Genomic DNA, 9,346 nt, shown 5'->3' with positions numbered 1-9,346 from the left:
GTTCTGAGTAAGAACATGAGGAAGACCAGGGAAGCATGAGAGAGCATGGCTCACCTTGGCAGCTGCAGGTGGCTTGGCATGGCTGGAGTTAAACACACTCTCAGTTTTTCTCAAAACAAACAAGACAAACTAAAACCTGAGTGGGATAAGGAGGAAGTACTCTAGGGAGAAGTTATGAGTTGCTGAGAATTTGTCATTTCTTTTCAAGATTAGTCAGGATGAACTAGATGTTTCTTTAAAAAAGCCTAGTAACTTCCTTTAGGGAATTGCCAAACTGACTAATGCATTACCTTAGGGCAGTTGGTCCCAAAGTTTACTGCCAAGTAGAATCACCTTTGGAGTTTTTGAAAAGTCAGATGCTCAGGTCACACCTCACTCACATCAATGACATCAGAATGTCTGGGCGTGGGAGCCAGGGATCAGTAGTCTAAAGATCCTCACGTGATTACAATGGGCAGCAGAGTTATGGAACTACTGCCTTAGGGCATCGTCCAGTTTCTTCAGTTTAAAACACACCCTTTTTCTTGTTCTGGTTCCAAACTTTCCTTAAATTGTTTTTGTCCTGTAGTTGGGTTGCGGGCGGCTAAGAGCACACAGAGGATGTGGTGTCACCCAATTAGGAGCTCTCACTTTGCTAAACCGATCGGCATAGGTTGCCAGGGCTGCACGAGGAGTGGATTTTTGCTTTGTCATTCTGACTCTGGCAGTTTGCCCGCCCCCCTCAGAGCAGGGCGTGGCTTCTCGTAGTCATTAGGAACCAGCAACCCTTTCACCTCGGTTTCCTTCAGTCGGGCATTTGCAGCGGAGCAAAACGTGGAGGGACCCCTGCAGATCCTGATGGCTTCATCATTCTCCCATTCATGTAAGCTCTGCGTCAGGTGAAAACAGCTGCGAGCCTTAGTCTGGGAGCACGGCAGGGACGGTTTGCTGGTGGGGGACGAGAGCATTGCGCCTGAGAGGTGCACGAGGAATCCAGGGGAAGGGGTGCTGTTTTAGGGTGTGTCTGAGTAAGGGAGTGAGAGTTTTCTAAACCGATTGAGCTTTTTGGCAGCACGAGCGTTTCCCTGGTCACATAAAGCTTCAGCATGTGGTAGGCGAGGCCAGCCCTCTGTCGGCTGGTGGTTTCCTTCCTCTTGCTCTTTATGGAGACATTTTGCAGAATGTCTGAGAAAATGGGTTTTTGTAACACTTCTTAGAGCATGAGTCTTGAAATGTAAATGACAATGTGCTGAATAGATTGACAGATCCTTGACAGTATTGAAAAGTATAAATGTATAAGAATGCCTTTCCAGGAATTTTCACACCATTTGATCCTGAGAAATCCTGAGAGCTTGGCAAAGCATGTGTAATTTCCATGTTTTACAAGTGGGGAAAGCAACGCTTGGTAAAATAAAGTGGCTTGCCCAGTGTGACACAGGCTGTTATATAGGGCCGCTAAAGCCAGAACCCAGTGCTTACCTCACTACATTAGGCAGTAGAGGGTGGTTAAGAGCATAGACCACACTCCCTGGGTTTGAGTCCTGCCTCTGCTGTTGACCTTGGGCAAGTTACTTAGAGTTTCTGTGCCTCAGTTTCCCTGTCTGAAGTGGACCTGGTAATACTTATAAATGAAGATTAATTATAAATATATGCAAAGAAGTATAGAGATGTTAGCTGCTATTATCATTACTATTAAACAACTATATTTTTGAGTGTTGGTGTGATTTTTGTCTCATGAATGGTCCTGATGTCAGTGGAGTCTGTTTTTGTCACTGACTCATTCTCTACTGAGTTAACTCCTTTGTGAAACTGGACCATTAGTTCCCGGTCTCATCTAGAACGTTGCATATTGCTTCAGGATTCTTTTTTAAAAGCACCCTAAGTTGGCAGAGTGTTCTTAATTTTGCCCCATGGTTTCAAATTTAAAGGAAACATTGGAAGTTGGATTTTGGCATTTTGTATAGATGCAGAATTCAAAGCAAGATCAAATTGGGAGGTGTTTTGTGAAAGCTGAGATACTTGTGTCTTAACCTTTTTTTCTTTTGAAGCTTTTCTGAATTCTCTGTTTACTGGAAAAGTAGGACGTTTAATTGTAGCGGAGTCTTGCAGTGATTTAACTCTGACCGGAACTCTGACGTTCATAGCTAGCCTGGAGGCCCTGTTTTCTGCTAGTGTGCAGATTTGCCGGGGCTAGAGTCCAAGCCAAGCCTGATTGTGGGTTTTAGTCATTGTCAGAAATGGAGCAAGTCATGCTAACTTGCAAAGGAGTCAGCCGCGGGCAGAGTCGGTGGCTGCAGGTCCCGGACGGAAGCCCCGCCCCCGCGCAGTTCCCGCCGGGCCGTCTGGGAGGAAGACCTTACACGCTCCTCTCTGCTTTTGTGCCACAGAAGACCGCCAGGGCCTGGAAGCAGCGCTCTCGGAATTGACCGCGGAGACCGACGTGCCGATTGTGTTTGTGAAACAGAGAAAGATAGGCGGCCATGGCTCAATCTTGAAGGTAAGATAAGTAACGTGTCTTTTAAACTGGCAGTGAGCTCATCGAGGCCGGCGTGGTGGCAGCCTTTCCTTTTAAAGCCAGCGTGGATGTGAATGAACCCCCAAATGGAGCACAGCGTTAGAAAATGACCAGAAACGCTCATGGGCTAGCTCACGTGCTAATCAGAGTTGATAAGACGATGGGCAAATATCACAGTTGGGAAGCTTGAAAGGAAATTTTTTAACTATTTTCATTTTTTAAATTAACTTTTAAAAAATGTTCTTTTCCTTTTTATATTACCTTCCTCTTTCCCTCCCAAAAAGGTAAATAGAAATTTTTAGTAGCAATGTAATTGCTGAGCGTTAATTGTTTAGGGAAGTACTAAGAGAAAGGATCAGGAAATGCTTATCTTCGCCAAGTGGGCCCTGTCTTCTTCCTCTAATTTTCTGAGGGATGCAGGACCCAAAGCCCCCAGGCTCTAAGAAGAGCAACCCAGGAGCTTCCTTAACGTCTCTTTTTCTAGCCCGGAGTTAACAATTGGGTGGAGGGGAAAAAAGAAAAACAATCTTCCCTTTGGCTGGTGGCAGGCATGGTGGAAATCTTTCCTTGGGACTGCACCTGCAGTATCGTAAAAATGCTAGGAGGCTAGGTGAATGTTTAATGGGATGGGACAACCTGGATGATGCTCTGCGTCCTGTGTAGTTGATCACCAGCTTCCATAATCCTATCACCTTGATCGATCTGAGTTTTGCAAATTATATATTTGTCCTTATCTACTTATATCTGTGTGAATTTTAAGAAGTGAAACTCATACTTGAACATCGCTATCTTAGAAGTAAAGCTGAGGCCTGGGTTAAACGTAAAAAATACATTTAGATGAGTGCACCTTAGGAAGGATATTAACAGTTTGCATTTTTATTTACTACCTTTTCTTGCTTCTAAAAGTATTTATCTTTTTGAAAAATGGTTATAGGAAATGGAGCTAGACTTCAAAGACAAATAGCAAATTAATGGAAAAATAATTAAAGGGGATACAAAGGCTTTTAGCTGTAGTTAAAATATATTGTGTTACTCAGACCTTTAGTTTGCAAGTAAAACGAGACAAAGGTCTATTAATATTCCTTCCTGTCTGATTATTCTGTCCCCTTCACCTGTGTTGTAAGTTTGCATTTTAAAAGTTACACGGGCATTTGATCTTTATACGATGCTACTGCTGTTCCTGGTTTTAACGGTAATGGGAATAAAAAGAGTCACTCTTTTTATAAGCTTTGGAGCTCAACTTTATTGAGATAGTATGATGTTTTCAATTCCATATGATCATAGTTAATTTCGGGCATTTAGTGAGGCCCAGTGCCACGAATGAAAAGGGAACCAACAAGATATGCTTAAAATAAATCATTTAGCACATCTCTTAAGTCAACTTATTCTATTTTGTATCATTTGATTTATTTTTGGTTTTTAATATGTGCTAAGAAATGGAAGAAGAGACACAACAAGGTAAAGGCTGTTGGTTTGAAAGGTTTGTGAGTTCTCAGCCAATTGTTGCCGACATTTGAGGCTAAATGGTGGGTTGTGAAAATCTTCAGGGAACAGTGGGTTTGAGTGGAGAAAGGCATTTAGTGGAGAACTGAGTGTGAATGGAGTTAGTGTTATAATCCTACAACCCACACTTTAAAAAAAGGTTAAAGTTTCATACTTCAATTGCAACATAAATAATGGAGACAGACCTCTTTAAAATGTCCTTTTCCTTTCTCGTCTTTACTGTCTCTTCCCTTATTTCCCCTTTCCCCCAATAAACAAAAACAGCAAAACCTACTTCATTTTCCCTTGTCTATAGAAGACTGGAAGGAACTGGTGAGCCTAGGTCATTCCTTAAAGGAAGAAGGCTTTCCAGAAGAGTGTTTCAAAAAGGTGTAGTCTACAGACCACCTGCGCAGAATCCCCTAGAGTGCTTCCAATATAAGCATGCCTAGGGTCTACCCAGCTTCTTCTGAGGTAGACCTTCTGGAAGGGGTTAGGAATCTGCCTTTTTGGCTCCCCCCCCCCCCCCAAGCTCCCTCCGTTAATTCATAGGGTGAATATCAAGTTTGAGACTATTTTAAGGTGTAAGGTAGTTTGGTCAAGATTAATTGATAAAATAATTAGAATTGGGGAAAACAAAGGACTACTGTTTAATACCCAAAAGATATTAGTTAGAAAACAGCAAATGGTATCTCAGTAGGGGAGTAACGCTTTATATTGAACACTTTAACACTGAATAGAAAAACAGGGCCATACACTACTTTTTCTTTCTTTTTTTTTTTTTTTATCAATACCTGTGAAAGAAGGGAAATATGCTATTTGTGGCCAGGTCTTGTATGTCCATGTGTAAAGTTGGAAGTAGGGAGCTACTAAATTCTAAGAACTAAGAATAGAGTTCCTACTGCTCAAAGACATCTGGCTTTCATAAACATCTTGGTTTTTAAGGCAAAATTCCAGTATTCTTGTAGGGAATTCCAGTATTCTTGTCTTATATATAAGTCAGTGTCTCTGAGATTCCAGAGTTTTGAAACAACTTGAATATAGATACCTATTGGTAGTACTGAGAGGAAAAGCAAAGTGAATGAAAAAGTACTTACGGGAACACTGTTAGACATAGTTAAGACTTTAGGAGTTTGAAGTAATCTTGGGAGATAAAACTGGCAACCCAATGTTTAAATAATTTCTTCAGGGCAATAATAGGAGAGGTGACAGACACAAAACAATGCATGATTTACAACCAGGTGAATTAATGCAGACAGTTTCATCTGAGGTGTTGTCATGCTGTAGTCAGGCTTGGTGGCCCCATGTTCCAGAAGCCTTGACACTGAAACAAAGGCAGGTCTCCTTTCAAGCTTAACTTCTAAAGTTACCAGAAACTAGACTCTTTACTGAATAGACATCAGGAAATGAGTAGTAATTGAATAACTCTTCCAATTTTCTTTCTTCTTACTGTACCAAACTACCAAAACTTGACAGGAGACTCAGTTTCTTTTGTGTCTTTCCTCTGAGAGAATCCCTTGAACTTGGGAGGATGAGTAATGTATCTGCTTTTGGCCTGTGTAAGGTTGAGGCCGGAGGCGGATTGGAGGATTGCTTTGAAGATGAGGGAAGTAAACAGGTTTTCTGGCTTTAGTTAGGAGAAGGTAAGAGATAAGGACTACCAAGATTTAAAAGAAGCATAGATGGTTAGGATTGCAAACAAATTCATCTGGTGCTGACTACAGTAGAATTTTACTGATTATGAATCCATGTTAACACTCAATGTCCCTTCTTCCCACTTCTACCAAGTAACAACACAAACATCTTTGTTTGGTGTGTATCTGTTCTTTTACAGTAGCAACACTATTCTGGTGGTCCAGGCTTCAGATTTCTTCTTTCTTCTCCTATTTATTCACCAGGGCCTGACTGTTTAGGCATCAGCCTACTGCCTCTATTTACTCTTGTCTGGACTAGGGTACTCATTTCCTCTTGCCTAAACCATCTCAAAAATCTCTAACTGGCCTCCCACTTCCAATCTCCCTCCTCTTCCAGTTCTTCTACTGCCAGGCTCATCTTCCTGATTGCTACGTCACTGCCCCCAGATCTGCATCCAGGATGAAGTGCACATTCTGTAGCTGGGTATTCAGTGCCCTCCAGGGTCTGGCCCTAACCTGCTTTTCTGATTATCTCCTGCTCTGTTCCCTCATTCACTGGAATCTCCTGGGAATACTGTTAGCTGTGATCCCTAAAATTTTCCTCTTCTGTTCTATTCTTTCAATTCCTGTCTTCTCTTCCTGCCCAAACCCACTTTTCCAGCTGTTCGGAGTACAAGGTCAGATTTGGCCATTCCTTTCCTCCTTTGTGCTTCCCCCTCACTCCCACAAATCCTTATCTTTGGGAAAGGAGGAATCCTGACAATGATAATTTTTTGCCTTACATATTGAGGTTGGAGAGCTAGTCTTAAACTTTGTGCCTATGGTCCCAGGAATATGTTTGAGGTCAGCAGATACCTATGTGAACATGCCGATTAATAACTACATTTATCAAATGCCTGTTATACTTAGTTGTAATACTTAGTTGATTAAATCCTCACAATGGTCCTATGAAGGAGGTGGTATTTTCCAGTTTTACAGACTAGGACCCAGGCCTGCGTGTCTGCAAAGCCTACTGTGGTGTACTCATACTTAATGGCACTTGCCTTTGTGTTATTGCTATAGAGGTACATGCCTGTCTCCTTGATGACATTGTGTGTTCATGATTCAGGGTCAAGCCCATGCAAATCTTGGTATTCCTAGCATAGTGCTGGCATATAGTAGGCATTCATTCATTAAATGCTTGCTGAATGGAATTGCATTCCTTTGTGTCTACTAAATTGTAGGTTCCTTTAGGAGAAGAATGATACATTTTGTATTTCCATGTGTTTTTTAATACCTAGTATGCATTTGGTAAATATTAATATTTGTTGAGTGAATGGCTGGTGCTGGTGTCACAAGAGACTCACTTAAGTGAAGGATTTAGCTATAGGATGTCTGTTTTATTGAAGATAGGCTGACTCTATCAGGGACCAAGATCTAAGTTGTTCAGAAGTGATTCTAGGCAGCATATTATAAAGCAGTTCAGAATTTTAAAAGCTATATGATAGCAACATTGTCTGCTTTCAGCATTTTGTGCAAGTGTGTCAGAGTCGATTGGGAAGAAAGTCACATCATGTCTAGTTAGCTACTGTTTATTAAGTGTTGTTGACATTAGGCTAGGCACTATCTTTGTTATCTCTACCACAAGTCTATAGGGCAATGTACATATTTAAAAATACATGTCAATAAATGTTTATATATGATTTTTAAAAAATGGTCACAACCACTCTGTGGCAGAGTGAGACATACAATAGACTCATGTTACGAACTAAGTGGAAAGTAATAAAGCAGACGTTTTTGATTTGAACCCAGGCCTCCAGAGCTGAGTTCCTTCAACATGACTTCTTTGAATAGCTCATACCTAGTGTTTTCCTACTCTCTCAGTCTATCAAAATGATGTTCGTGGTCATTGCAGACTTCTGAGGTGTTGTTGAGGCTCTTTAACCTGAAAGGTTCTAGTCTCTTCATCTCACACCTTTGTTTATATTCTTGAGGCTTGGCAAGTCAGCCAGTACTGAGGTTTCTAAGTGTCATTAAATGTATGACTTGACCACAGAGCAAGGGTGGAGATTATGTATACTCTAACGTATTTCAATGTGTAAGTCCAGATTATTTAGTGGGACTTGACTTTCATTTTATCTTTAACTTCAGTAATATTAATGCCATCTTATTTGAATAGAGCTGTTATTCTTAGCCTCTTTTGAATACTAGACTTTTTGAAGAATCTGCTGAAATCCAAGGAACCAATCATGAGAAAAATGCACTTAAATAAACTTGCATATACATTCAGATTACTTGCTTCAGACTATCTGGTAGTGAGATTTACCCTTCAGAGTATACTATATACACTTTCATTAGTTGAAACCTTAGATTTTTTTAATTTTGTTATATGGCATATTTCTTTTCACTGGCATTTGTTACAGTGGAATATTATTCCTGTATTCCTCCTGATTTAACCTTTAAAAATACTTTTCTGTTCCTAAAGCAATATCCAAAAGTCAAACTAGTGATTTGTGTATGATTTTTTTTTTTTTACAATGTCTGTCTTTGGGATAGTTTATGATTTACTAAGTACCTGTTCAGTAGTTGAAAACTGTCAGGTCCATTACATAATTCTCATTCAGTATAGTTAATTGTATGATGTAAGTACAGTTGTCCCTTGGTATACTCAGGGGATTGGTTCCAGGACCCCTGAGTATATCCACATCTATGCATAGTCAAGTCCAAAAGTCATCCCTGCAAAACCCATGTATATGAAAAGTCTGTTCTCTGTATTCCAGAGTTTCACATCCGGCAAATACTATATTTTTGCCCCTCATTTGGTATTAATGGACCCGTGCAGTCCAAACATGTGTTTTTCAAGGGTTCAGTGTACTACTATCCCATCTCTCAAATGAGAACACTGGAGGCTGAGAGGTTAAGCAGGCCTAAGATAATATTAATATAAGATAATATTAGTAGCTAATAGATCAAGATTGGAACCCGGATTTGTCTTCTCTAACAGTCCAGGGTCTTTTTAGAAACTCATTTTAAAAACACAGATATCTGTCTTGATTGTAGCAAAGTTTACCTTTAATACTAAAAATACTAAAAAAAAACCTAAAAAAAGTTTAAAAAGCAAAAATATATACACAACATAGCTTTAAAGAAAATTAAGATGAAAGTGGAACTATATCTGATACCTTACTACTCTGACAAATCAAACTAGGACTTTTAGAACATTTCTTCAAAGCTCAGTATTAAACAGATATCCTGGTGGATGAGTGGAGATAAGCTGCTATGAAAGAAGGAACAGTAAAGTTTGGGGGGGAGGTAGCTGATAGCAGAAGTGTATCTCTTAGAGTATGGTGCTCAAACGTGACTGACTCGTTGCTGGCTTTTGGTATAGATTAGTCATGTAGTAAAAACCCCATTGGGAAAGAATAGTGGACCCTACTATCAAAGTTGTTTCCTTTGGCCATAGAGAGGCCCGTAACCTTTGTCATCCAGCCTGTCATGTTTGTGTTGAGCAGGAGGGGTCGTAGAAGGAGCTTAAGAATGCTTGGAATTAATCTGAACTGCAAGAAAAGGGACTGAAAAATGATATAGGTGAATAGGAGAAAGGAAATGGAAGGTTATATTGAGCCCTGGGCAGCAACTCTTGAGAGAAGAAGAAAAAGGGGGAAAAGAGGATCTAAATTATCTCTGAGGCCAATTTGTGTCTCTTGGTTACCTGGACTAGTCTTGCTGCAGGAAGATGGTAAACCTTCCTGATTTC

General features: G+C 40.4%; 1 protein-coding gene across 2 annotated transcripts in view; it reads left to right on the top strand.

The window, feature by feature from the left end:
• Nucleotides 1-678: 678 nt before the first annotated feature.
• The window catches only part of TXNRD1 (thioredoxin reductase 1), a 56,687-nt gene continuing 48,019 nt past the window's right edge, over nucleotides 679-9,346 (top strand). Inside the window, exons 1-2 of one of the 2 annotated variants that reach the window (XM_045553068.1) lie at nucleotides 679-862; nucleotides 2,367-2,476. The gene's annotated coding sequence lies outside the window, so the exon portion shown is untranslated. Of the gene's footprint in view, nucleotides 863-2,350; nucleotides 2,477-9,346 lie in introns of those variants that run through there. The other variant, XM_045553067.1, reaches the window with a different exon arrangement.

This window comes from Lemur catta, chromosome 6, assembly GCF_020740605.2.
Source record: "Lemur catta isolate mLemCat1 chromosome 6, mLemCat1.pri, whole genome shotgun sequence".
Lineage (NCBI taxonomy): Eukaryota > Metazoa > Chordata > Mammalia > Primates > Lemuridae > Lemur > Lemur catta.
Note: the sequence above shows the minus strand (reverse complement) of the source record. Positions and strands in the feature narration are given on the sequence as shown.